This window comes from Charadrius vociferus, unplaced genomic scaffold (assembly GCF_000708025.1).
Source record: "Charadrius vociferus isolate BGI_N301 unplaced genomic scaffold, ASM70802v2 scaffold855, whole genome shotgun sequence".
NCBI classification, from domain to species: domain Eukaryota; kingdom Metazoa; phylum Chordata; class Aves; order Charadriiformes; family Charadriidae; genus Charadrius; species Charadrius vociferus.
The window spans coordinates 116,629-143,749 of NW_009648573.1; positions in this window are offsets into that span (position 1 = coordinate 116,629).

The window sequence follows — 27,121 nt, forward strand, 5'->3', positions numbered from 1 at the left end:
TGGTTAAATGATTCCCTCCGAAAGGAAATGGTAATTTAATTTAATTTTTCTTCCCTCTCCCCACATTAGACAGAGTAATAATAAGATAAATAAAACCCGATGTGGTAGTTTGTTGGTTTGTCAGTTTGTCAATACGCTTCCATTTCGCCAAATAATATATTTGTTGAGTACATAGCCATTGCTGTAAGATGGTCAGAGTAGAATCCTTGTAAAAAGCAACGTCCTGGATATCCAGTCAAATAATGCACAATCAGCTTCTCCCTGACACTGTCTGAAATCAGAGAAAGAAAATTTAAGAAGAGATCCAAATACAGTGTGCCAACTGAAAACTTATTACTTGCAAATAAGTCTTAGAAAAGAATAAGACCATCGTTTAAGATAAGATAGAACTTCCTTATCTGAGAGAGGTTCTTGGAAAAAGCAGCAGGAGAGATCCAAGTCTCACTTCCCTTAAGGAGCCTGCCTGCAAATTGCGCTCCGAAGAAATGGGTTAAAAAGGTTCTAGATTAGCTGAGGTACTGGCAGACAGGGCAAAACAAGCAAAAGGCTCAATTCAGTGTCTCCTGCCACAGATGACTAAAAGTCTGAGGGCAAAAGGAATTCCAAAATTTTCATGTTAATAAAGTTGAAACATTGGCATGCAAACCCTGTGTTTATGGTATTTTTTAAAGACTTTTAATTATTAATGCTAGTTTTCTGAGATGAAGGGGGACAGAGAAAGTGCTGCTAAAAGCCTCACAATGGTTCTTTTGTATGCAAAGCCAAAAATAAATTTTAAAACTTTCTTTGGCAGTCAAAATAAAAAGTGCTTTAGGCTTTTGATGCCCTAGACATTTATTTTTGTATATGCCATATGCTTCCTTTAAATTATTTGTTTTAAAAATGTTGTTTTGCTTGGAAGAAACCCGTAACAGGAGGAGAATTGCCACCAGCTGGAATTCTATTATAGCTGTGCGAGAAGCTGCAAACTATTATTTTACCTTCTTGAAGCTCACTGCTGACAAATTTAATCAAATTTTGTAGGTCTGCATGACTTCCCAGGGAGGGATGGCACCTTTAGCTGAGAGGATTGGGTATGTGCTTTGTTAGAGAGACTCATGCCGATTCTAGTTTTTAATATAGCTTCCTAAAACTGGGCAGGTATTTCACAAAAATGGGACCACTGTCCCAAAGAATTTACAACCTGAGTTGACTTGGTATGACTCAGTGTGTTATGGAAACAAGCAATAGGAAGAGGAACTAATACAGTTATTAATGATAGACGATGTGGTTCCTTTTGAGCTCCATTTTCCTGTAAAGCTTCTGAAATCCACGTTTAAAAGAGAAAATACAGGGTGCACTATTGATTCATTTAGCATAACGCCTGTAGAAGAAGGAATTTTCAGGACTGGTTTGAAGCAGAAGTCACCAGTGTTGAGAAAGCCGTGTATTGTGAGATTTTCACGCCTGAGGGGCAATGAGGCAGTTACAGACCCCTGCTCATTAGCAATAGTACAAATTCACTCCTGATACAGGTTGGAGCAGCTCAGCAGACTTTCATGGCACAGTGTGCATAAGTAAGCCCATGTGGCTCAGTATTGCAGCTGCCATTATTAACAAAGAAACTAATTGCAGATTTTTTTTTTTATAATTATGATGAATAATAAAATTATCAGCTCTTTAATCTCCTTATAGGTGAAACTGTCCCAAAGCTACAAGAACAGCAGTGGGTGTTTTATTTACTCTCTAGATTTTATATAGAACTCATTGCAGGTTACTGGTTTATAGTTTTAATTTTCTTCCCTGATTTCTTGCTTCTTTGCTCTCCCTCACATGTACAGAACAACAGACTATACCCACTATCACATTGAAGGGAATTTCTTGAGATGTGGTTTCTACAGTTTGTCTCTGCCTTTTCTCACTGTCAGCAACCTCTTTTTCCTGCCATCGAGTTTCTGAATGGATTCCCTAAACTCAGCTTCCTTCCTGATTGGTTGTGTTCTTGAAAATATGATGTTACGATCGCTCCTGGTTATCTGCTGGGTCCATCTTAAATTTAGGCCTCTCTTTATAAGAAAATTTTTAAAAAAATTTTCAGTGGTTTCCAATCGCAACAGTCCATTAAGTTACCTCTGTTCTTTCACAAAGGGAAACTTTTAATTCCAACACCCCAAAACTTTTAGTATTATTGGTTATTTAATAAATGGTGATTTGAAATGATGTATTTACAGTTTCTTACCTGAAATCCTACTGTAGAAACTAGGTCTTTGGAATTTCTTCTGCTAATTTGAATGACACTGGTGTGACAAGTTGGTGATGCACTATTGAGTTGTCTTGGGCTGAGGACTAAATAGTGAGAGAGAGACTTCAGAACTGTAGTAATTTAAAAGGTTATTGAAGCAGATTCCTTAGGCTTCCCTTGTGGATCCTAAGGAAGCTTTCCAGTGTCATGACACAAGATAGATTGAGAAGGTGAAAGAATTAAAAGGAACCTTTTTTCCTTTACTATATTTTAATTTCTGTATTTTGCTGTGAACAGCTTAGTGAAGCTCTGGGTTCTGGTTCCAACATGTAACTGTGCAATGAAACTTGGATTTCCATTAAATTTAAGAATGTAGGTTTTTCTAGAATAGAGCCAGCCCACATCCTGTCTTTGACAGTAACTAGTACCATGTATGATTGCATTAGACAGTTATGAAAGAACTTGGTCAAAGCTGGTTGCAAACTTTGTAATTTGCTCAATAGACGGTCAAATTATTATTGATTGGTTCATGCCCTGTATGACTGGCTGGGATAATTTCAAAACTATTAATTCTGTCTGGTGTTACTGGGACATCTCATGTTCCCATCACAATTTTGAGATACACAAGAGAACATCTCTGCTAGAGAAATGTCAACACACTTGTACGGGTCTTTTTTTCCCCCGTAGTATTTTGTTTCATTGTGGATGATTTATTCTTTATATCATCTATAAATGACCAATAATGTGCTACAAAAGCACAGCAAGCTATTTATGACCTTTTGCTAGGCAGAAATGAATATATAACCAGTTTTTACAAGCACAGTTGTTTTGTACCCCAACTTACTGCCAGCACGCCCATTAGTCCTGAGCCCCTTGTATGTGTCAAGACCAATTCCTGCAAGCATCCTAACCATGCTCATTCTCGAGTCTTCCGCTGTGCTCTGTGTTCGTTCTCCCCTGCTCTGTATTAATTCATTCCCTTTGTGTGGCAGTGAGAACAAACGGGAGAAGGGAAAGGAAAGGGCAGCTCTGTTGAATTCTTTCTTAGCAAGAAGCAGTTTCTTGAAATAAAAGTCTTACTAAAATGGGCAGAGGAACCTTCCTCTGTGTGCTAGGGGCAAGGACTGTGTGGTTCTCAAGGACACTGAGAGAGACTCGGGACATAAGGAGTGCTGCTGTGTAAGCAGATGAGAATTGAGATGAACAGGTTGTTGATCTGTGTTTGGTTTGTTTTTCCATAGGGGAAGATAGCATATGATTGTACTGATAAAGGTTTGAAACACAGTGCATGCATACTAAAGGGCTGAGTTAGGTTCCCTAAAGAATTTTAGTTTCTACATTTCTCAACTTCTCAGTGTTTGACTGTGCACCTTTAAGAATGCTTTTCTGACAGCTTTTTCTGTGAAGTGTAGAAGTGCCTTAACTGTGTGAGTGGAATACAATAGAATATACTCTCAGTGGGTTATTAATCAGTACTGAAAGATCACAACTCAAAATGTCTTAAACTTTATTCTGTAAAAAATAAAATTCTAACTTTTGATTAAATCAAATTTGCAGTCCTTTTCATAATGATAGTTCTTAGTCTTTGTCTAGCTGGCCTTTCTGCTGTTTGCAGCTAGATGGGGTGAGTGCAACACTAAAATTCAGTCTGAACATCAGTGCTGAATTACAAAATAAAGTGAGTAGCTAATTTTAAAGTCCAACAGTATATTTAATATATTGGTACACAGAAATGTTGTTTAGTCAAAAACATGTTATACTGTAATTCCTAGCAATTCAGTAAACATGAGGCAACCTAAATTTTGTTTTTATGACTATTAAATGATTTTATGACTTCACTGCAGTCTTCATATTCATCAAATCTTATACCTAAACTGTCAGATTGTGTTTCCTAGGTGTTGTCTGTTCCTATGTAATTGACTTGGAGGGTTATATATGGAATTTGAAGGTGATGGGAAGAAGGGAGCATTGTTATTTCATAAAACAAATGAACCAGTTGAGGGAAAAGAGAACATTTTTTTCTTTTTCCTTAAATATTTATCCTTCAAGACCATTTCATGAAAGTAACCACTAGATAATCATGTGTCTTGCTGGTTTTGTACCCAATTGTTAAGCAGTTTTTAACTGCATTTTTATTTTTTCTTAAACCATGGACAGCTGAGCCCTCATTTATCTCCTCTGTCACTTAGTTTATAAAAACATGGCAATGAAAGCATGGCAAGGCTTTGAGAATAAAACGTTTTCTAATCACAGCACACTGGCAGCTAAGGGAAAGAAAAAGTTGGATGCTTAAAAAAATGTTAAATAGATCCAGCTGAAATTTTTAACTTTGCCAAACTGAACAGATGCATACACTTTATATCTAGAAGATACAGAGCTGTAGATTTTATATCACTTATGCCCTGATAATTGTATACAATCTACAATACTCAGTGTAGAATTTTATCCAGTAATTCCTTTGTCCATCCTAGAAACTTTGCTGCTGAACTAGCTACATATGGGGAGCTGAGGAACGGAAAGAACACTTGACTAGCTCAAGGTCCTACGGGAATCTGTGGTAGAGCTGGCAGCTGAATCCACATCTCCTGAATCACAGGCCAATTTTGTACAAAACAATCCATTTTCTCTAGTTAGCACAATAAAACACTGTCTTTTGTCAGTGAACATTCTAGCTGCATAAATAATGTTGTCAAACCATGGTAAACATCTATACTACTTCACTAGGGTCCATTTGATAAAAGTTATGGAGTTGCAGAGTGCCTGCCGCAGAACTGGTTCATTGTGTTGTTTATATTGAGCTGGGCTGGACTTTGGAAGAGTCCTATGGTACCTCCTCTGTGGAAGATGCCTGTAGCAGTTTTACTCCATGTTTTTGTTCTTGCTATATAACCAAGCAGTAAACCATTAACATTTTTTCTGCTTTCTTACACAGTACCTTACATTTTCACAGTGTGCTATGAATGTTCATACAGAATCACAGATTGGTCAGGGTTGGAAGGGACCTCTGGAGATCATCTAGTCCAACGCCCCCGCCAGAGCAGGGTCACCTACAGCAGGTTGCACAAGATGGCGTCCAGGCGGGTTTAGAATGTCTCCAGAGTGGGAGACTCCACCACCTCTCTGGGCAGCCTGTTCCAGTGCTCCACTACCCTCAAAGTAAAGAAGTTCCTTCCCATGTTAAGATGGAACAACTTCCTATGTTCAAGTTTCTGCCCATTACCTCTTGTCCTATCACTGGGCGCCACTGAAAAAAGACTGCTCCCATCCCCCTGGCACCCTCCCTTTAAGTATTTGTAAGCGTTAATAAGATCCCCCCTGAATCTTGTTTTCTCTAGACTATCGAGACCCAAGTCCCTCAGCCTTTCAATATAATAATAGTATGTCATTTCGGCACTCCAGTTACATGAATGTAATGGCTGAGAGAGTATTATAGCATATTGTTTTACTTTTGGGGAGAATGAGGCATGAAAAGGTTAAGTAAATTGAGCATAGGAACTGTGGCCTAGTGATTTACACATGGATCTGAGTGGCAAGAGACCTGTATTTCAGTCAGAGCTCTGTCTGTCTTATGTGATATTAATGAGTAATCACTTGCCCTGTATCTTTTTATTCCTAGGAGCAAAAGACTTACGTGTGATGGTGCACAGTGCTTTGTCCTGTGATCAGTCCGATACACCACAGTTCTAAATACCTTGCAAAGGAGGTTATATTCAAACAAAAGCTACCCTGCTTTCTCAGGCAAGGTAAGAGGGTTTCTATACTGAATGCTACACATACTGTTTTGCCAAGGGCACTAAGTGTACCAAGAAAACGAACCATTTATAGACCTCTGAATTTCTGACTGTGTCCTGGCTTTGATGGAGTTTAGAGCAGTAGTTAAGTGTCAGTCTGGGTTTAAACACAAGGTGTATTCTCTTCTGGTATCTTCAGACATTTGGGTGGGACATCTGGATTCATTAACAAAGCATGGCTCGTTCTCCTCTACGTGCTGATGAAGCAGGAAACTAATTTCACTGAAAACTGGTAAAGACAGCTTTTCTGTCACAAAAATGGGCTGATATTGCCTTAGCCTGTTGTGTACACAGTGCTGGAGACAGGGACAGGCAGAGCTCAGTGACTACCCTCTGCATACCCTCTGTGTTACACAAACCATAGTATCTTGGTCATAAACAAGGTATAATAAACACTACTTATATCCGGTTTTGGCATTAAAGGTCTTTTCTCACCTCTCTTGGATCTGAGCAGCGACAGATTAATCAAGCCTCCAATCAACAAGAAATAGCAAAGATTTAACAACTGTTATTTGAAAAAAGCCTAAATCTGGCACCTACTGTATCTTATTTGCCTCTAAGTAGGCTGGGCAAGGGGCTTCCTACGTTTCAAGAGGAGTGATTGCAGACAGGGAGGATTGCTCATGCCAGTAGCTCTCTCTGATGAAAAATGGAAAGCAATGATTATCTTCAAAAGTCCATGAAGGTTCAGTTAAGGTAAAATATGAGACATATGATCAAAGGACTAAAAAGTACACAAATCCCAAGTGAAGGTCTGATTCCATGAAAAAGACTCTGTTCAGCCTTTACCAAGAGACATAAGGGCACCAGAGAAACCGTCCTGGATGATTGAGGATACCCATCCCATAGTTCACTTTAGGAGGATTAAGAGCACATCTGCTTCCTTTTGTCAAGGCACATATTTCCCAGGCTGTTGATGGATTAGGTTAGCATCAGTAAGATGCAGACTGCATGATATGTATCTTTTCATCATCTTTAAGCTTTTTTTTTTTTTTTAAGGGTGTGAAGAACCCTGAAATGAAAAAAAAAAAAAGTTGAACAAAGTATTCCCCCCCAAAAGTTATATTTATTTTTTTACAGGAAAATTTGAGAAAGGCTTATTATGGTTTAGCTTCAAGCGATTTTTTCAGTCTATTTTACGGTATTAACAGTGAACTGGAAAGTTGATCATTGCTGATTTTCAGTGATTTTTACCTCCTAATTTGTAGTCCCAAGACCTATACCCTTATCTGGTTGAGATTCCCGTTAGCGATTTTAGTTTAAATGAAGCTCTGAAGTACTTCTAAGTCTGGATGAGCAATAAGGGGTTTCAGATAGAACTAAAAGCAAGGAAATCTCGAGCTTTCTCTGGTTTTAATTCTGTATATTTTTCATTAAGTCCCATGTGCTTCCATGTAGGAAAAAAATGAGGCTATTTTCTATCATTCTTCTTCCAGCCATTTGTTTTAGGACAGCCACAGGGCTGCTCTAAACTTAACTGCTTCCTAATTATCCTTAAAAGACAATTTCACTAGTGGTGATGAAGATAATGGATGAAGCAGAGGGACATAAAAGAGTAACTGAAGTTCACTGTGCTTTGACCCCCTCCCCTGTCTCCCAGCCCCCACTCTTCCCAGGCCTGGCAAAGTGGAGGCAGAATCTGGCTCTTAACCTTTCTGTAGCCCGGAGTGAGACAAATCCTTAATCTCTTTGTCTTTTTTTCCATTTGTAGGAAATAATCTCAAAGTAGTAAGTCTATCTCTGCAAATGAAAATGAAAAGTATGACTGTAACTAGAGACTACTATTATTAGCTAATTTGGTTTAGCTATAAAGCAATATTTTGTTTAGTAGTTTAATCAACAACTCACTAATCAGATAGATATTGCAAAAACTTTTCAGAAAGCAGCAATCTTTTTTTATGCATCAGTATAAGAAGTACTGAAAAAGTTGCTACATAGGTTTATGTAATGTACTGAGATTGCCCTTCTCAGAACCTTTTGGTTTTCATTTGCTTCTCATTTTTTGGCCTGGGTGTGACTGCTAGCCTAGATGAAAAAGAATATGCGTTAACCGTTTAGCAGTGTTCAGTGCTTAGTTTTCTTTTCTTTTTAGGAGGAAAATAGATTTCACAGAGACTATCCACTGAATTTATAGTGCATTGCCATGGTGATCACCATGGAAAACTCAACAGTTATCAACTATCATGTTCCACAAAATGTTAAGAAAATGCAAAATTTCTTACTGTGGTGACACCTTACCTGTCAACCTGTGGTTCTGTTTAACAAACGTTTCATTGTAATGAGAATCATTTAAGTAATTTCCTTTGAATATTTTTATCATCGAGGTCAAGAGCTCAGATTTGCTCTTACAGGACTGCTCTGCTTTTGGAGGGAACATGGGACTTGGGACCACGTGGAGAAGAGGCAGTGGTGTGAGGCTGCAGCTGGGGAGCTGCTGCCTACCTGCAGGACTCAGAGGGTGGGATCTCCCTGGAAAGCCACAGCTCGGCTCCGGGCTGAGGAGCGTGCTCCACCCTCCCTCCCCGTCCAGGACCCCATCTGCCAAACACAATTTGTCGGCAGTCTAAACACATGTATCTGATGTTGGATCCCAGAGCTGGAGGGGAGCTGAGGAGCTGTTGTGTGGTCGCCTGAGACTGAAGCACCACACTGAGGAGAGTGAGATGGAGCCAGATGAATGTCTTTTCTGTGAAGTATGAGGCTTGACAAGTCTGGCATTACGGACTCTGATACTGCCTTTGACTGAGTTAGCTTTTGATCTGAGTTACACCATGATAAATCTATCTAACTCTACTGAAGTTTACTTAACAAAATTAAGCATCAGATTTTATTTTAGTTGAGTTACTCTGCATTTTACCAGATGTAATTAAGATCAAAAACCTGTCTGAGTTATATCGTTGTCTTTCATTTTGAACAGTTGAAATGTAAACAATGAATTCAGCAAACTTATGGAATGATGAAAAGACAAATTCTTTTCTTACTTATATCTATGGAAAATGAATGTTTAGGATTTGACACTGGTTCCGTCAAGGCAGGATGTGGCCTTGGATGTGCATTTTAAACAAGACTCAAACTGTGGTTGGGTGAGGCTCACCTCAAATGAAAGTTTAACGAAGTCTTTTCCTCTCTTGTAGTAACTACTTTCCTCCTCCTATAGCTGTCCGCTTTTTTCCATATTAATGATTAATTGCTTCTGTTCCTGCTTTCTTACTAAAATGCTGAGTCTTCCACCTACTGTTTCCTTCTCTTTTATTCCTTTATAGTTGTTCCAGCTAAGCACCATCTATATGCAAAGCATCTAACTGTTTATATGAAACATGTGGTTCTTATTTCGCTCTGCTCCAGACATGACGTGTGTGTGCATAGGAAGGAAGATGAAGTAGTTAGCAGTGCTAACAGAAAGCTAGATGGCTTAGAAGAAAACTGCTTGCTTAAGTGAACTAAAAAAAATATAATCTTTCCAATTAAAATATTCTTAAATCAAGAAAAAAAGGAGATTCTGGATTAGTACTCCAAAAGGAAATATCTTCAGCATTGCAAATTGTTGCTTTACAGTCTGAAACTACAGCAAGGTTTCCAAAGTCTGCTTTAAATAAGCAGGATTCTTAAGGAACACAAAATTTAAAGCTTAAAATATAGAGTTCCTTTCTTTTTTTTTTTTTTAATTTTTCCTCTTTCTCTTTTTTCTTCTTTTTTTTTTCTTTTTTTCTTTTCTCTTTTTCTTTTCTCTTTTTCTTCCTTTTTCCTCCTTTTCCTTTTCCTTTTCCTTTTCCTTTTCCTTTTCCTTTTCCTTTTCCTTTTCCTTTTCCTTTTCCTTTTCCTTTTCCTTTTCCTTTTCCTTTTCCTTTTCCTTTTCCTCTTTTTTACCTTTTCTACTTTTGCTTTTCCTTTTCCTTTTCTTCTCCCTTTTTCTTTTACTTTTTATTTGTTTGCAGTCAACTTTCCACATATTTTTTTAAAAATCACTCTTCAATACGTGGAAAATTTTGTCTCATTTTGTATATATTCAGAAGCTAGTAGTACTTTAAATCTTATTTAACGAGGAAGTAACCCATGGAGACTCCAGTCCTTTTCACAAGCTGGCTCTGAGAAACCTTTTTCTGCAATCTGTATAGAAAATCAATTATGAGGAACACTGGAGCATCAGGGGACTATTCTTAGCTTGACTTTACTATGGTTTACAGTGAGGATTTAGATGCTTGAGGGCTAGATATTCAAGTTCTTACATGGACTTTGTGCACCTAGAAACTGGCACTTCTGCACATAATTGTGTTTGTGAGGTCCCACGAAAGTCTTTAGACATACAGGTTAAAAGTCACCCTGCCTGTCATAAGAAACATCATTTAAAGGGAAAGAAGAGGTATGTGTATGTGTGAGTTTAACACTTGCACAGAGATGGAGAAAACTGTTTTTTAAGGATAATGAAGTGAGGACTGGATGTTGGGATGTACTACCATAATTCACAGGTGGCACATAGTCCTCAGCCTCTGGGTTGAGCCTCCTGGTTGGGCCTCTGGGTACCTCCATCATCTTTATTTGCAGATCTCTCAGGTGGTAGGACTGCGTGTGAGCCTCTCTGGGTGTGTTTCTATAGCAGGAGGCCTTTGTGTCACAGCATATATGGTTTGGGACAGGAGTTTGGATTCCACCTATTATTACAGCAGTTACCGTTCTTTTCCAAATGGACATGCAGAGCTTACAGTTTCCATGGTGCCGAGAACTGTGTCCTGTTAACCAGAGACAAGGGGTGCAGATTCAATCTACAGTGCATATCTAATGCAACATCAGGGTTACTTGCATCTCTCTGAATATGTTGCAGGGAATGGGGAGCAGAAGTTAGACAACACTTGAAATAGATTTGCTGATTTCATTCTCTATCTAGAGAACAAATAGCTTCTTACTGTTTTGGTATCTCTGTCCCCCTCTCATTCTGACAAAGTGTGTCTGTTCCATTTTTTGCTGTACTAACTCCTTTGAGACAGGAACTCTATGCTGTATTTCTACAGTATCTAGCACAGGGCGTCCTGACCCTTAGCTGAGGCTGTGAGGAGTACTATGAAAGTGCAGATAACATTAAGAATATGAAAATGCCTGTACCACATAAAACCAGACCCAGCTAGCACAGACTCCTCCTTTAGATGGTGGACAATTTTGACTATTTAGGGTAAACATGTAAGATACTGGGCAAGAGTAGCAAGATGTTTATTCTAATTTGCCTTCCTGGATTCTGGCGCTCAGCAGCATAGGAACTTTTATAGCCAAAGACTGCATCTAGGTCATTGTACGTAACAGACACTAATGGACCTACCCCCCTGCATCCAATTATTTGTCTAAAACAAACTGTAAAGTAAAACTAGGTAAATACCACAGATGATATAAATATTAGTGTGAGTGAAAGTTAATACTATAGAGAGTGGAATAATGTGGACTAGCTGCTAATGCTGTTAGAGATTTTAGGGAGTGGTACAGCACAGCTCAGAAACCATTAGCTAACTCCTTCAAAACACATTTTTATTCCATGAGCAGGTTGGGGAACCACACCTAAACTCTACTGTTAACAGAAAAAAAAGTAATGGTTTTATTCTTTTAAGCTTTAGTGGCTTTGAGCACTATAGGTATTAGTTCAAAGAAAATCATATTCGAAAGAACTATATTATCTTTCCTTTGCTTTAGCAAGCCCAGCATTCAGAGAATCAGAGAATCATAGCATCATAGCATCATAGAATATTTTGGGTTGCAAGGGACCTTTAAAGGTCATCTAGCACACCCTCCCTGCAATGAGCAGGGACATCTTCAACTAGATCAGGCTGCTCAGAGCCCCGTCCAACCTGACCTGGAATGTTTCCAGGGATGGGGCATCTACCAGCAATCTGGGCAACCTATTCCAGTGTTTCACCACCCTCAGTGTAAAAAATTTCCTCCTTATATCTAGTCCAAGTCTACTCTCTTTTAGTTTAAAACCATTACCCCTTGTCCTGTTGCAACAGGCCCTGCTAAAAAATTTGTCCCCATCTTTCTTATAAGCCCCCTTTAATTATTGAAAGGCTGTGAAAATGTCTCCCTGGAGCCTTCTCTTCTCCAGGCTGAACAACCCCAACTCTCTCAGCCTGTCCTCGTAGGAGAGGTGTTCCATCATTTTTGAGATGTTCTGATCATTTTTGTGGCCTTCCTCTGGACCTGCTCCAACAGGTCCATGTCTTTCCTGTGCTGAGGGCTCCAGAGCTGCATACAGTGCTCCAGGTGGGGTCTCATGAGAATGAAGTAGAGGGGCAGAATCACGTCCCTTGACCTGCTTGCCACGCTTCTTTTGATGCAGTCCAGGATATGGTTGGCCTTCTGGTCTGTGGGCACGCGTTGCTGGCTCATGTCCAGCTTTTCATCCACCAGTACCCTGTAGTCTTTCTTGGCAGGGCTACATGTCACATCTCATTTCCCTGTGCATAAGAAATGCAGTTTTAGTCCAGACGGACTACAGAATTAACATCCTCGTGTCACATTCCTCATTGGTCACTCATTTTATATTCCCAGAAGAGTACATGAGACCGTGTAATTACAACACTAATGATTGTAGACACACCAATGCAGTTTTCTATTTATAATGCTGGTGGGGTTTCACATAGATGTGGAAAGTCATCTTCTGACTAGCTGCTGGACCAAGACCTTATATACCTTAGAAAAGAGTAGGGCTTGTAACTATCTCATTCTTTTCTTTCACAACTTTGCTATCACAAAAATTTATTATTTTCCTCACAGGGAGCTGCACAGATGCTACATCTGATATTTTGAAGCCAAATAGTTTCTGCATAACCTGTTCCAAAGATACCTTAACAGATCTTCAGCTAAATAAATATCCTTACACTATTTTAGGTCTTGTATATCTAAAGGAATAGCTGGATAGTCTTCAAACGTGAAGAGTATAAAAGATGGGCAATGTCAGTGGGGATAGAAAAAAGGGCAAAATATTTCAGGCCAAAGGTAATAGCTGAGGAAAGTGCTTAAAACGGGGGCTTGGAAAGAAAACTCTGCCTTTACCGTAGAGTGACTGAAGCAAAGCTACAGTACTCTTCAGTGCTCTCCACCTAAGAATTGGCAGGCTAAAATAAAGTTCAATTTCCACCTATATCCCTAGGTGATAAGAAATTCATTCCAGGAATTACGTTTACTGCTGAAATGCTTCCTCAAGGCTTGTCAAGCAAAATTCCCTTTGACTTGAAATGGCCATTTGCCTGGAAAAGGATGTCAGGGTACAGCTCATTAAGAAGGTCTTGTGTATGGGGTAAGAATAAGAGGGAGATGTGAGTGAAGATTACCTTTCAAATCATGTGGAAGATTAGCACCTTCCATGTTGAGGAGAAGCAAAAAAATCCACATAGTCAAGAACACTTACACAATCTATTTTTCAAGCAGAAATTCTATCTCAACATTGTGTACAGAAAGTTATGTTTTCAAATTTTAAATTGTGGTACTTGTACATCAACTGGCAAGAAACAAATGTTTATTTTCTGTCTGAAAAATGCACATTTTCCAGCTTAATTGCCTAACAGCTCTTTATTTATGTTGGATGTAAATTCATAAATGTCTTTTAAGGAATAAACTTGCCTGCAGATGGCCGCTATAGGTTTCTGGAAATCTATTTAAAAAATCTGTCTATTTAAACTAGCTTCAGTGGAAATCTTATAAATAAACAAAGGTTTCAGCTAATTCTTGCAAATATTCTGGAAAGAAAGCCATGTCAGGCCAATAACATGGAGCTGTACTATCATAGATTATGTTCTCACAGAAACTTTTTGGCTGCAAGTACTAGATGTGGTCTTTGATTTTGCGTATGAATGGGCAGCGGCATATATACTTTTTCATGCACCCCCTACTTCACTATTTCTGGTAACATAAATAGTTCCTGAGTTGGTATTCTTTCAAAGCACACCTTGAAAAAAATCTTTGAACTTTGGTTGGTTTCACTTGGAAGTGTTACTTTACATCATGTATTAAGCAATTCTCTCCATTACTTCAAAGTCTTCAAATACAGCTGTCCCCCCTTTCATAGCTGTAAAATCAGATGTCTAATATACTATGCTGAAGCAAAAAGAGACCTCATTAATTGGTTTTAATTTTCTCAGGACTAGAGGAAGAACCTAAATCTCTGCAGCCAAATTAAAATTCACCCATAGTGCACAGTTCCACTTGATTTTCAGAGCAGATCCAAAAGCACAACTGTGTTCAATTTGACTTAGGTGGCTGATCATGTGTCCTTTACGCAACCTTTCCTATGTCCTTCTCAACCCTTTAAATTCACACCTCATTTCTTAAGTAATTTCTACTAAGTCTCTGCCCATCATCATAGTATGTGGATCCTTGGAGGGGAGATGGTTGCATTTGCTGTTTGCAGTTTCTCATGGGTAGAATGCACCTTGGGGGTTGAGAAGTACTATTTTAGACAGCACAGTCAATCATTAAACACAGATGAGAAGGGGTTATTGCAATTCATAACCTTCTCTTAGGCAGCTGCAGGAGAGCTGCCCGATCTGCTGGAAAAGCAAAGAATTCACAATATAAAATGTCTGTCAGGCCTGTGTAAGGGAGAGAGTAGTGACTTAAGGCCAACTTTACTACCCATTGCTCAAGTCCCAGCTTTGAGGCACTTAATACACTGATAGATGTGGTTAGGTGAGCAGAATATAGTCCACTCTGTGACACCACCCCATCCATATGCAGTTCATTGTTAATATATAGCTAAAACAGGAAACTTCTACAATCAGATAAAGAAAACTCTACAGTATGTGATTATGGCTTGGTCAGATGTGAGCGTCTCTATGAAAAATAATACCTCAGGTTGAATAACAAAGAACAGCTTGTATTTGAACTTGGCTGTGGTGAATTAAAATGAATTCCCCAAGTCCCTTTGCTCATGGTAGCTTTCAATTTTGTAGCATTTTTCAACCCTTTTGCTCCTTCAGGGGCATGAGTGATTAATTTTATTGACTTAATCTCAACCTGATATTTTTACTGCAAATCCTTCCAATGTTCAGAGTATAATTATAGTTTAACGATATAAATTTGTAGATTCTCTTCCCCAGAAATAAAGGACTATATTTCACTTTTATAGTTTTAAATATATATGTTTTAAATATATGTTTCTCTTACAAAATGAGCAAATAACACATGGGGAAATTGGGAAACTTTGCTTGTTAGTGACATATTAATCACTACAGGTCTCCGTCATTGATTTTGTTTGGTCCTCAATTTATAATTTTATAATGAAGTCTGCAAGCAATTTAGTCTTATCCTTGAGGAGGGTGGATAGCAAAAGAATCAATAAAAGACCTGAAGTTTAACACAGGAAGAAAAATTGTGTTTCATGAGCTGCAGTATAGATCTGTATTGTGTATTCTATGCACCAAATCAGTATTGATATTAATGAAAGTTCACTGTGTGTAATGAGGGGAGAATATTCACTGGAGATTTCCAGTACAGTTGAAGGATCCACAGCATTGACTTTGCCCTGAATGTAGAGCTCTGAAAGATAAAAATCTCTAAGCTACCAGACACATTTAACATTAAATCTAGCTAGTTACAATGAAACAATTATAACACTGTTCAGATAGTATAAGAAAGAAGTATTGCAGATTTAATGAAGGTCAAATTTTCAGAGACCTAGTGTGATCTCCATTCATAGATGCCTAAGTCACTTTGCACATGCTCTTCTCTCAGCTGCCTTTTGTGTAAGCAAATAATAACTGTTAAACCCAGAACTCCTGTGCTCTGGTTGTGCCTGCTTTTTTTTTTTTTTTTTTTTTAATAGGCTGAATGATGTTAATGCCATTTCCATCACTTTTGCTCTCAACCACTAACATGAAAAAGGGCATGTGCAAGAGATTTTGCTTCTCATAACTACACACTGAGTTGAGGCACATTTTGAAAATCTGGCCTATAGAGGTGTTATATTCCATAGATAGAATAAAAGTTGTTTTACATAATGACAACTAAGACTAATCAAGATGATTAAAATAAATATTATTTTAGTGTCTGAATTTTTTTCACCTTCTCTATGTTTTTGCTTTCACTGTACCTTGGATATCAATAATGAAATATGAAGCTGAGAAAACATGGGAAGAAGCTAAAAGGCTTTTTCCCCCCTTGTTTTTACGAGACTCGTTACTTTTAGAACAACGTGCTATCTCCTCAGCAAGTTACTTCGAAGGAGTCTAGGAGGATGAGTATCCAAACTGCTCTTAAGTTTTCACTGATGTTTCAGTTACTACTCTTCTAATCGAGTAGTATCACTACTTCAATTTTGCTTAATTCAAAATCACACTGGAATTTTGTTTCCTTTTGCAGAATTCTGTGTTTGCCCCTGAAGGTACATTTTGGGGTACACATCACTGGGGACATGCTCTGTAGCAGAACAGTCAGTAGAAACTTTGATAAGAGGCTAAAAGCAGCCTAATCTACCCCTTCTCTGAAGGCAGAAAATTGTCCCGTTCTTCATTGCAGCAAGGTTGGATACTTGACAAATGCTTGGCTCATTTTCCTTGCTAGGGAAATCCTTCCTCTGTCATTCTTCAGGAGCCTAGAAAATTAAAAAGGTTTTGCTGGTATAATTTGTATAATGGAGTTGCAGTTAATATTGGCAGATGTCTTCTTGAAATGGTATTCCTTAGGCAGATGCCCTGAATGAAAGAAGTGGCACCAGCAGAGGGTTTTTTGCTTGTAGGACTACTGCTGCATCGGGACTTTCTGCTGATACAGAAGTGGGGCATAGTCCCACTCCTAAGTGAATACCATTTCTAATGTATAAACATATTTCAAATAAAGAATAATGTAGTTTTTGTAAACCTCAAAGCATGCCCAAGACTTCTTTGTGGAATTTACTTTAAATTCTATCTGATGGCCAATGCCAGCTCTTCCTAGCCGGCTGTGCACAGGCACTTTGTAAATAGATTTAATGTAATTATTTCTACTTAGTTCACTATCCTGTCCTCAAATCACTGTAGCAACATTTTTCATCCTTTCTTTTTCAAGAGAGTGGTATATGCAATGAAAAAGAAAGCAGAGGGCAACATCTATGATTCCTGGGTTGCACAGGCAGTATATGAGACAGAATATGGACACAGCTGTAACCTGTGGCTCATTCATTTGTGGTGGTGGTCACTCATAATAACTGAGGAGGGGCAACCTTCTCAAGTTAGTTTCACCTATGGATCAAGGGGAGAGTAAGAAAGCTGACTCTGAAAGAAGAAATGGAAATAAAAAAGAATAGTTTCAAGCTCCTGATTAACAGGTGAGCCCTTCTTTCACTTTTGGTTTTTGGGAGGAGGATCAGTCCTGGAATAACAGTCTTGTGCACATTTTTCCTTGGAAAATTGCAGCAGTTTCTTGTAAGTACAAATGTGATTGTCCTTCTGAAAATCCAATCCCATATCAAAATTATGATTTTAAATTTATTAAAACCTAGCATTTGTTGGCAGCAGACAAAATTTTCACAGTTTAGATACTCATTATATATGTTTGTGGAATGTTCAACTGGGTGCTTTTCACTTGCTTTATAGCACTACAGAGCTGGATAATAATAATTCTTGGAAATGCTTAGAGGTCCTGCATATTCAAAGAAACAAAGTCATCTACCCATAAAGATATGGAAAAATTCTTATCTATTTTAAAGGCATTTTTTAGAACCACTGCTTCCCACATACACGTATAGGAGTTCTGTTCTGTTCAGCAAACATTTAACAGATTCTATCTTTGGCAGGTACACTTTCAAATAATTTTTCCGTCCTTGTACGTCCCTTTACACACCTTGAATCTGGATTTTTTTTTTTTTTTTTTTTGCAGTGTGCCCTTATACAAGTACTTGGGCTTTATAAGAGTTCTAATTTCTCAGTTTCCACATATAATTGCTGTCTTGTGATTGCAAAATTGAACAGCCAAACACTTGAGAACTAGAGCTGGATGATGAATTGAAAGTGTTTCAACCTTTCACCCCACATGTCTTTTAAGTCCTGTCTACTTGCATAAAACTGACAAAACCACATTTTTATGGTTTGTTTTCTGTGCAGCAGATCTAAAACAGCTTTCTAGAGAAAAAGGAAAGTAGATCGTATTCTGCTTCAATCAGTATCAAAGTAATGAGAGAATTTAAATTACAGAAGCATTGTGTGTTACTGAAGAAAGTGTAAGACAGAGAAAATGCCTAGCTTATTTTTGCAAACCCGAGCTGAGCAAAGAAGGCTGACAACTTTGTAAAAATAATATTCTCCTTTCCTATAGTTACATGGCCCTGTATGAGTTGGTTAGGAGGTCATTCAGTGTAAGAATTGCCACTCACTACATTCGGCTCTCAGCTTCCCAGCTTCAACGGAGAGATTAATCACATACATACACAAATGAATCCAGCCATCTCTGACAAAAGTGTAGGATTTTTTAATCTAAGTTTCACATCGATTCTTTGATATAAGACCCTTTCTCGATGCCTTCTTTTACCTGCCACCTTGGCCCCTTATTGTGCTAGCTAGATTGACATTTGAACTGTGTAAGTAAAGATAGAGTAGCAAGGATGTCCTGATGCATATTACATAGAGAGACAACTTCTAACATATTACACAGAGAGACAACTTCTAACAGGAATGTATACCACTTACAGTAACCCACAACTCACACTGTCGTCTGTCATCTGTTCCTATTTACATTTGTGAGACCCTGTCTTTTCACTTCTTATACTGTCAGCAATTCTGCTCATCTTTGCTAAAAATAGCTAACTAAATTTGGAAAAAAATTGGAAAAAATCTTAATGCAGGAGAAATACTGCATATCCTGAACTAAAGCCACCTTCAAAGAAGGTTGAGATACCTCTTTGAAATTAATGTTGCAAGCAATGTTTTGGAACTATATATTACAAAGAGGTTAAACTGCACTAGGGAGAAAGCAGCAAAAGAAGGAAAACTGTAACAGGAAGAAATAATTATTCCTATGAAAATAAAGACAACTACATGTTTTTAAATCGCTTTTTGTGCCAGAACTAAACAGGCCCCTTAGGAAGATAATAAAGGCCTCTTGAACCTCAAAGGCTTCTTGCTGCTTTCATATGCAGCTTCTTCTATAATGCCTGTTTTATTCAAATTAAAACTCACGCTCCTGTTGCCAATATAGAAATCTTTTCAAGCACATAGAAGGCATAGCTCTTGGGACCAGAAGTGGGGTAAAACACTCTGAAGAAATATATTTTCCAAAGTGAATTTGTCATTTCTTTAACCTCATCCCACAAACACAAACCATAACGGGAATTTTGATAAACATGTTTATCTTCAGAAGAATGAAAGATCTGAAGAAAATATTTCCTGTTTTGTTGCTCAGAATCAATGGACTTGTAGTGTAATCGCAAATGATAGAGAATACTTGTGCTGAAGTACATTAGCTTATTTAACAGTTGTGATAAGACTACAATATAAAATGTGTCTACACTGGAGGATCTGTTTGAATAATGATGAAATTTGTGAAATTAATCATAGCCAGACTGAACAAATGAGTCCAACAATAAATTGTGTGTCAGTATAGTGGAGCAGTGTAAATGGAGACCAATTATTTAAATCACTGAGTGCCAGTTGATGCTTTTGTTACAGGAGTTAGGAATAGATCTCAGATTTCATTAATTTTTTCCGTAGTATTATTAATTTTAAAATCTATATCTAACTATATGATAACAATCGAAAGGCATCTTCTATTGTTTGAAGAGCCCTTATGAAAATGAAGGATGAGATAGTTTCCCTTGGAGAGAATCATGATCCCGTAAAGAGAGAAATGCAAATCTGAACAATGTGTCTGAAAACTTTTCAGTGCTGCAGGATTATGTCTGGAGGAAGAAAACAAGGTACCAAACCAATGACAAACCCAGTGGTGACATGAGCACTGGAAGTCCTGTGGGATCATACCTTTTGTCCAGATTGAGGTACTTTCTGATTCCAAATTTAGGGTAAAGGACATTGTATACTATAAGTATTTTTGTATTCAGATGTTTTACTATAAATGAGAAGTAAGGAAAAAATAACAGTAGAACTGAAAATTATTCTAAACTATGAAAATTGTGATTTAGGGAGAATGAGAAAGTATGGCATTTGTAAGATGATTCTCAGAAGTAGAATGTCAGCAAAAGTGAGGATTTATCTGGAAGTGGTAGGAAGGGTGAAGAACTGAAGAGATGATCCTACATTCCAGAAGTGTGCATAATTCCACCATGGTGCAATTTGACAGTACAAATATGCAGTGGTGAAATACTTTGGGTAAAGATAAAAGGAATAGAAACCAAAAAGAGAAATAATAATGACCATCTGTTACACATCAGAAGATCTGGAAAAGAGTCGGGAAAAAGAATTCCTGGAGCTGTTCTTCATGCTGTGGGACGCTGCGCTCCTGAGGAATGTTTACAGCTCATATATTTGCTGGTTAGCAAACCCAACAAGCCTGCATCACTGAAAAGGTCTGCAAAGTACGCAGAAAGCAAATTTTGGAAGCAGTGCTTAATTGTGCCTATAAAGTAAAGGCCTACTGTGAAGGATTGCTGAAGAATCATTCTCTTTAGCAAAAAACCCACTTGTTTTAGATATAGTCACTATTCTGAATTCCACCCATTTGGATTCCTTCTCATTTTTGATGACATGGCAGTCAATTTAGGAGGGAAGTGTGGTATGAAGAGATAAACATTTATCAAGTCTTTGTTCTTGCCAAGGCAGGGCTTCACTGAACTGTTCCTTGAAAGGCCTAAATCACCTGATCCTGTGAGACTTTACAAGTTGATAAGGTTCAATGCAAGTTTGGGCTTTGTTGCGTCAATGTGGACGTTTGACTGCCCTGAAATGGTGCACACAAGTCAGGGCACTGCACAGCTGGAAAGGTGAACTGTAAATAGAATGAAAGAGTACTGATTTTCTAAATATACCCTTGAAAGCATTACTTTGTTTGAGTTCCAGAAACTGCTGAAACAGAGGTTTGAATTCTGTTTTTGAAAAATAGAGATTACTATTGGTTGCTTTATACTAATTTCAGAGTTACCAGAAATCTGAATGCAAGAAGTAAAGTTTTCTGTGTCTACTGCATGACTTCTCAAGTTGATTTATACGATGACAAGCTGGCATCAGGTGAGAAGTGTTCGCTGACAGAAAGAGAGACACACTGTTATTTCTAAGGGAAGTTAAGGTCAGAGCACAAATATATTCTTTTTTTGTTTGCTTGTTTTTACAAAACCCCACGACAGTCTGGTCAAGTTCTTCAGCCACACCAGGGTCTCCATTTCCTGCCCAGAGAAAATTTAGCCCCACAAGGTATACGTTTCATTCCTGACCTAGATTAGAACCTTCTCTCTATGGAGTTTGGTCGAAAATACAAAAAACTGCGCGCTTTGGTAAGGGCAGTAATAGCACATTCAAGATACACTTAGAATTTGGTTCTCATTAATTTTTAAGTCTTGGCTTAACAGAACTGAGTAATGAAGTTAGTTACAAAAGAATCCCAGAGAAGGCACCTTGTTCAATCCTTCTTCAGTGCTAACCATACTGGAGTCCTGGGTCAAGAATCTGCTGTAATGTGAACAATGATTTACAATAAGAAACAGCTTTGTAAGGGCATCGTGCTTCTTATGACTGGCTGCTGTGACTAGGTGTTGTGGTCATAAAATTCATAATCAGGATGAAACTAACCTGGAACAGTAATGAAAAAATGATGGTATATAAGAAAAATATGAAAGGACATTTTTTCCTCTCGTAGTTTGAGAAAGCTGTGAGCAGTGCAACCGTTTCCAGGGTTTTCTGAAATACAAAATTATGTAAGTAAAAAAGTTACTTTTCTAAGCTAAATTAATACAGTGTTAAAGCTAACATTTTCCCAGTTAATTCATATTTCTCTCAAAAGCAAAGCATGCTCTTTTAAAAGGCAGTGTGTTCAAGGAGGAATTAATTCTTAAATATACTTGAGGTGTCTTCAGGGTTATTTTACATGGGAAGAAAGCTCTCAGTGGCAGAGTTAGGCTGTAACAACACCTACAAATACTTTTCAGGCAAACAAGAGGACAGGAACTTTGCATGTCCAATATAACACACAACACTCATAAACTTTGAGATAAGAAGCACAGCATAAAGGGGGTTTGCTCCTAATATGAATTTGTTTAAAATTCTCCTGTAAATTACACTAAGCAGCAATATTGTCTTGGATCACAAATCCCTCTCAGCCACTTGCTTGTCACAGATTCCTCAAAAGCTCTAACCTACATGACCTTTGTGTGAGTCTCGGATGACTCCAATTATTCTGCTGTGAGCTCTGATTCTTTTACACAGCCTGCCCTTAACTTTAAAAAATTGGAGAGGGAAGAGGTCTGGGGAGAATGAAAGCCGTATCACATGGCCTGACCACACTTTGTACCCTATGAGACAGGCCATCGAAATCTTGGAGAGGTAGAGGGAGGGAATTTATCTCCCAAATCTGTAGATATCAAGAGGAACTGAGTTCCACCACACTGGGGTCAGCTGTGCAAAAGCACCGTATTTTGACACAGTCAGCTTGAAAAGTGACGGGAGCAGAGCTAAATGAGAAACAGAAAGTAGGTTACGAAAGGGAACAAAAATGTGGACCAGGTTATGCAAGAACAGAGGGGTCAAGGCTTGAAGAACCTTGAAAGTTATCGGTAAAATCCTGAACTCAAATCTCAATTTCAGAGGAAACCAATATCATGGCGTGAATAAGGGGGCACCATGGTAACAGCAGGGGCAGCAGCAGTGGGATGAAGGTGAGATAGGATGCTTTGATGAAAATGTGTAGCTGATGCAAGGCCTCAAACCAATGCTACTTCTATGTAGAAATTTGAGGCCAAGTCTAGGTCCCACTGAACCTTCCAGCAAAATTTCCATCCAGTTAGGAGCCACTTTGGCTTCTGAATTTTAAGTTAGAGACCAGTTTGCTGGAAATCCTGCACTTCTGTGTATATCACTTCAAGATTTAGCTTCAAGATTCTTTTATAAGGAAGGGTGTCTGTGTTTTCTACCTCTTAAAATACTGCAAATATAAAAATGTGCTCTGCTTTACATGCTGTGTTAATCTGTGGCCAAAGATATCACAGAGCAATGGACAATCCTGAACTAAGGATTTAGCTGGAGTTGGGAGGAGAATCAGTTTGCCTGTTCTGTGAAAATTTCCACTATTTCAAAGAGTCTTCCTGTCTAAAAGCGGAGTGGAAAATCAAAATGCGTTTGTGCCAGCAGAAACAATAGCTCAATGGGTAGTCAGAGTGCACTAGCTGAAATGTTGCGATAGGTTCACCATGCTTTCTTTCAATTCTGACCTTATAGATTTTATGGTTGGGATTTTTTAATACTTTAACTTTAAATGAACTCCAATTTTGAAATGAAAAAATATATTGAAAAAATGGCAAAAGGCGTTTTGACAGTTTCAAAATGTTCTTCTAAGGTTTTCTTTAGAAAGGAAAATCACTGCAACTTACAATTCTATAGATCAACATTTCCCATTGAAAGATTTTATGCTAAAAAAATTTTTGCTTGCTCTGTCTTTTAGTCAAGATTCAAACCTTAAAACAAATGACAGAATTTGGGATTGCCTTTACCCTGCGATAGAAAACACCTTCCTCCACCATTAAGCTGTTATCCTCTTACAGAAAAGCTACTCATTTGTGTGTGAGTGGAAGGTAAGTTGCACGGCCACATGTTGACAACTACTTTTTTCCTACACCAGTATATATTAGTCTTGCTTTTGAGGGAAGGCATGATTAGTTATTTCTATGGCTAAGCTACATAGAAGCTATTGCTCTCAGACATAATGCCAGTACCTGTCACTCTCTGGTCTCTATATGGCAAGTGGGCTCTGACTACCTTAGCCTCGCTCCCCAAAATGTTTGGATGAGGAAGTGCATCATTCTAGCTTGCACAGCCAGGTTTCTTTCCTGTGAAAACCACGATGAGGAGGCAAATGCCTTTGGCTCTAAGTGGTGGGAAGCACTCTGGTCTTAGCAAATATGCGTAGACATCGCGTATTTGAATCTGCTTTTTGTTACTCCTTTTTGCTTTAGTTATCAACCCCTGCTTCAAACAAAGGATTCTGATTTCACTAATGTTTAACTTAAACATGGCAACTTCAAAGTTAGGTTCAGCAGTATCTAATCTATACTTTTACCCCCTTTTAAATCATAAACTGAGCTTGCTTGAGATGGGAATGTTTATACTGACTTGTCATATTTTGTAAATAAAACAAATGGGGCCAGATTGTGGTTCAGAGTTAAAGATAAAAAGAAGAGTTTTGCCTGAGTAGCAAAGACAGCTATTGTCAGTAATCTCCCCAAAGGAGGAAGAGGGGAAGGTAATGAAGAGAGTGCACTGGGTGTGCGCTCCAGAAATCCTCCCTGGCTATTCCACTGCAGGTTGGCCTGTCCTCACACTCTCTGTGGCGGTTGTATGTAAATAGCTGTGATGTGATGGAAATAAATGCTGTGAATTACCATAATCACAATCATCATTAGACATTAAGAAATAAATAATTATTTTTGAGTAAGATTTTATTACATGCCTTTTTTTCCTGTTTTAATATAAGACAGTAATACAGATAGGAAAGTACCAAAGCTGATTTGGTTAATGGGGTGGTCAGCCTTGCACTTTTTGCCAAAGAGTTTAAAAATGCTTTTTCAAACACATGGGACAGTGTGCAGGGACTAATAGGTGATCCAGCTATAAAAGCGGGAGAAATAAATTAGTTGTTTAAATCTGTATTCACAGTGGGAGGCTGGGTGGTTTCTTGCTCCAAAGTATTTTTAAACCGGACATCTTGGAAGATCTGTTATAAACTGAAACGTTGGTAAAAGACATCTTTGAATAAAATGGATAATGATGGTTAGAAATAGTTTGTTTCGGGGTTTTTTTTAGTAGAAATATAAAAGATCAGCCAGAGCATATGGTGCTCACTTAAGAGTTATATAGAAAGCTGGCTATGAAATGAGTGAACGATTAATTGTGGTGTACAGTCTTCTAACGTTTCCCCCTTGCTTATGAAAAGAAGATGTCACAATTTGGAAAAAAAAGGCTCAATGTGGGAGTTAAGGGTATATAAATCTTAGTAAATCTGACATCTGCATTTAGCAAATTGGTAGCAGTTATAATGAAGAATAGAACCAATGAACAGATATAAATATGATTGTATAATAAAGAACAGAACCAATGAACATACTTAACGTATGATTTAATGAGTAGGACACAAGCGTTGTGTTTACATAGGCAATTATTCTTAACAATGTGGAGTTCTTTGAAGGAATCAATCAGCATTGGATAGGAAAATTCTGTTGATATGTTCTACTGGGTTTTCCAGAAGGATTTTGGGGAGGTATTCATTAAACACTCTTAAGGCAATTAAGTGCTATGGCACAAAATGAAGGGTCCTAGCATGTTTAAATAGCAAATCTGGAGGTAGAAAAGAAACCAAAAGGGGAAGTGGTTGGCTTTCCTGATTGATGCACCAGTAGAAACCCACAGAGGTTGTTGCTGACCTCTGTGCTTTCAAACATATATAGGTCTGGTTAAGGTAGTCAACAAAATGAGGTGACACAATTTTTTTTAAACAGAACTAGCAATTCTGGGTAGTTCTGGAGGGATCTCAAGGTACTGACTGGATAATAAAATGGCAGATATAATTCAGTGTTGAAAGATGTAAACTGATGTACCTACGGTTGACTCTGGAATTGATAGTTGGAATTTTAAGAGAAGGATGGAAAACAAAACAGAAATAATCAATATAACACTGCATAAGTCTGTGAGGTGGACATATCTTGAAGACTGTATGCAGTCGTGTCCCCTACATCTCAAAAAGGATAAAGCAGAACTAGAAAAGGGTGGCAGGGTGCCCAAGGTTATGAAATAGCTTCCCGATGAGGATTGACTACATGAACTTGGTATGCTGAGTAGGAAGAGAGACACCTGAGGGAGGAGGGAAGAGAAATCTATCAATGATGAGCAGCACAAGTGAGGTATTACAAACAGGGGCATGAGTAGCAGGTTTGACAAACAAAAGCAGGGTTTTTTTCACAGAAAGGGTAGTTAAATTGTTGATGGCATTAGCACAGGATTCTGAGGATGTTAGAAGTTTACATGACTTTAAAAGGGATTAGATAAATCCACAGAAGAAGAATCCATTACAGGCTGTAAAACACAAAGATGCCATTTCTGGCTCAGAAAAATTTGAAGCTCATAGAGTGCCAGAAGCCAGGGGAGCATTACTGCGTGTTTATTGTCATTCTCCTGCTTCCCCAGCCTCTCCTGGCCAGTGCTAGAGGCAGGATGCTGAACCAAATGGTCCTTTGGTCTCAGACTTATGATCATCTTTATGTCTCTATGCCTGCTCTCCCACTGCCATAGCTTGGAAACTCATGTTCGCTTGTGCTGAGGGGTCTGGAGCAGTTGTTAGTGTTGGGGACAGAAGGAGGATGTCCATTCCCAGCAGCAGTCTTTCCCATGGTTTCCCCACTCTACTAGTAGCCGTAAGGGCTGACTTCTCATCAGGCTACCTCTCATGGGTGTAGCCCATCCCTGAATCCTGAAATTTGGGGTGGTAAATTTCTGTTTTGCCTGTAGTATAAGAAGCTCTGGATGAACTTGTCCTGTGTTTGGGGCCTTTTAGAGCCAGTAGACCTGACCAGTAGAGTCGTTCTCACCTGCTGAGAGATTTTAGCACTCAGCATGAAACCTGTCGGAAAGGCATTCAGGAGTTTCCAGCCAAACATATAAGTCACTCCAGGATCTACTGGAACTTGGCCTGGTTTTACTCAACCAAGTAAAGTCAAGCCAAGCCAAGCAAATAAACAGTCGTTTTCAAAATATGGCCTGAGTCTTCAGGTGCAGAATTGAACTCCAAACAAATGGGAAGTAGCTCCTGGTTTTTACTGAAATTGTGTTAAATATTTTGGTTGAATAGTACAAACCAGAATTTTTTTAGGGGACTGAAACCATTTGCGAATACAAATCACCTGCAGATAAATTCAGCTGAATAAAGAGTAAAACAGATGTTATATAAAAAAGAAGCATTTAATTCCTGAAGTATATGAAGAAAAACAAAAGTTTACTTTTTAGTTTTGGCATTT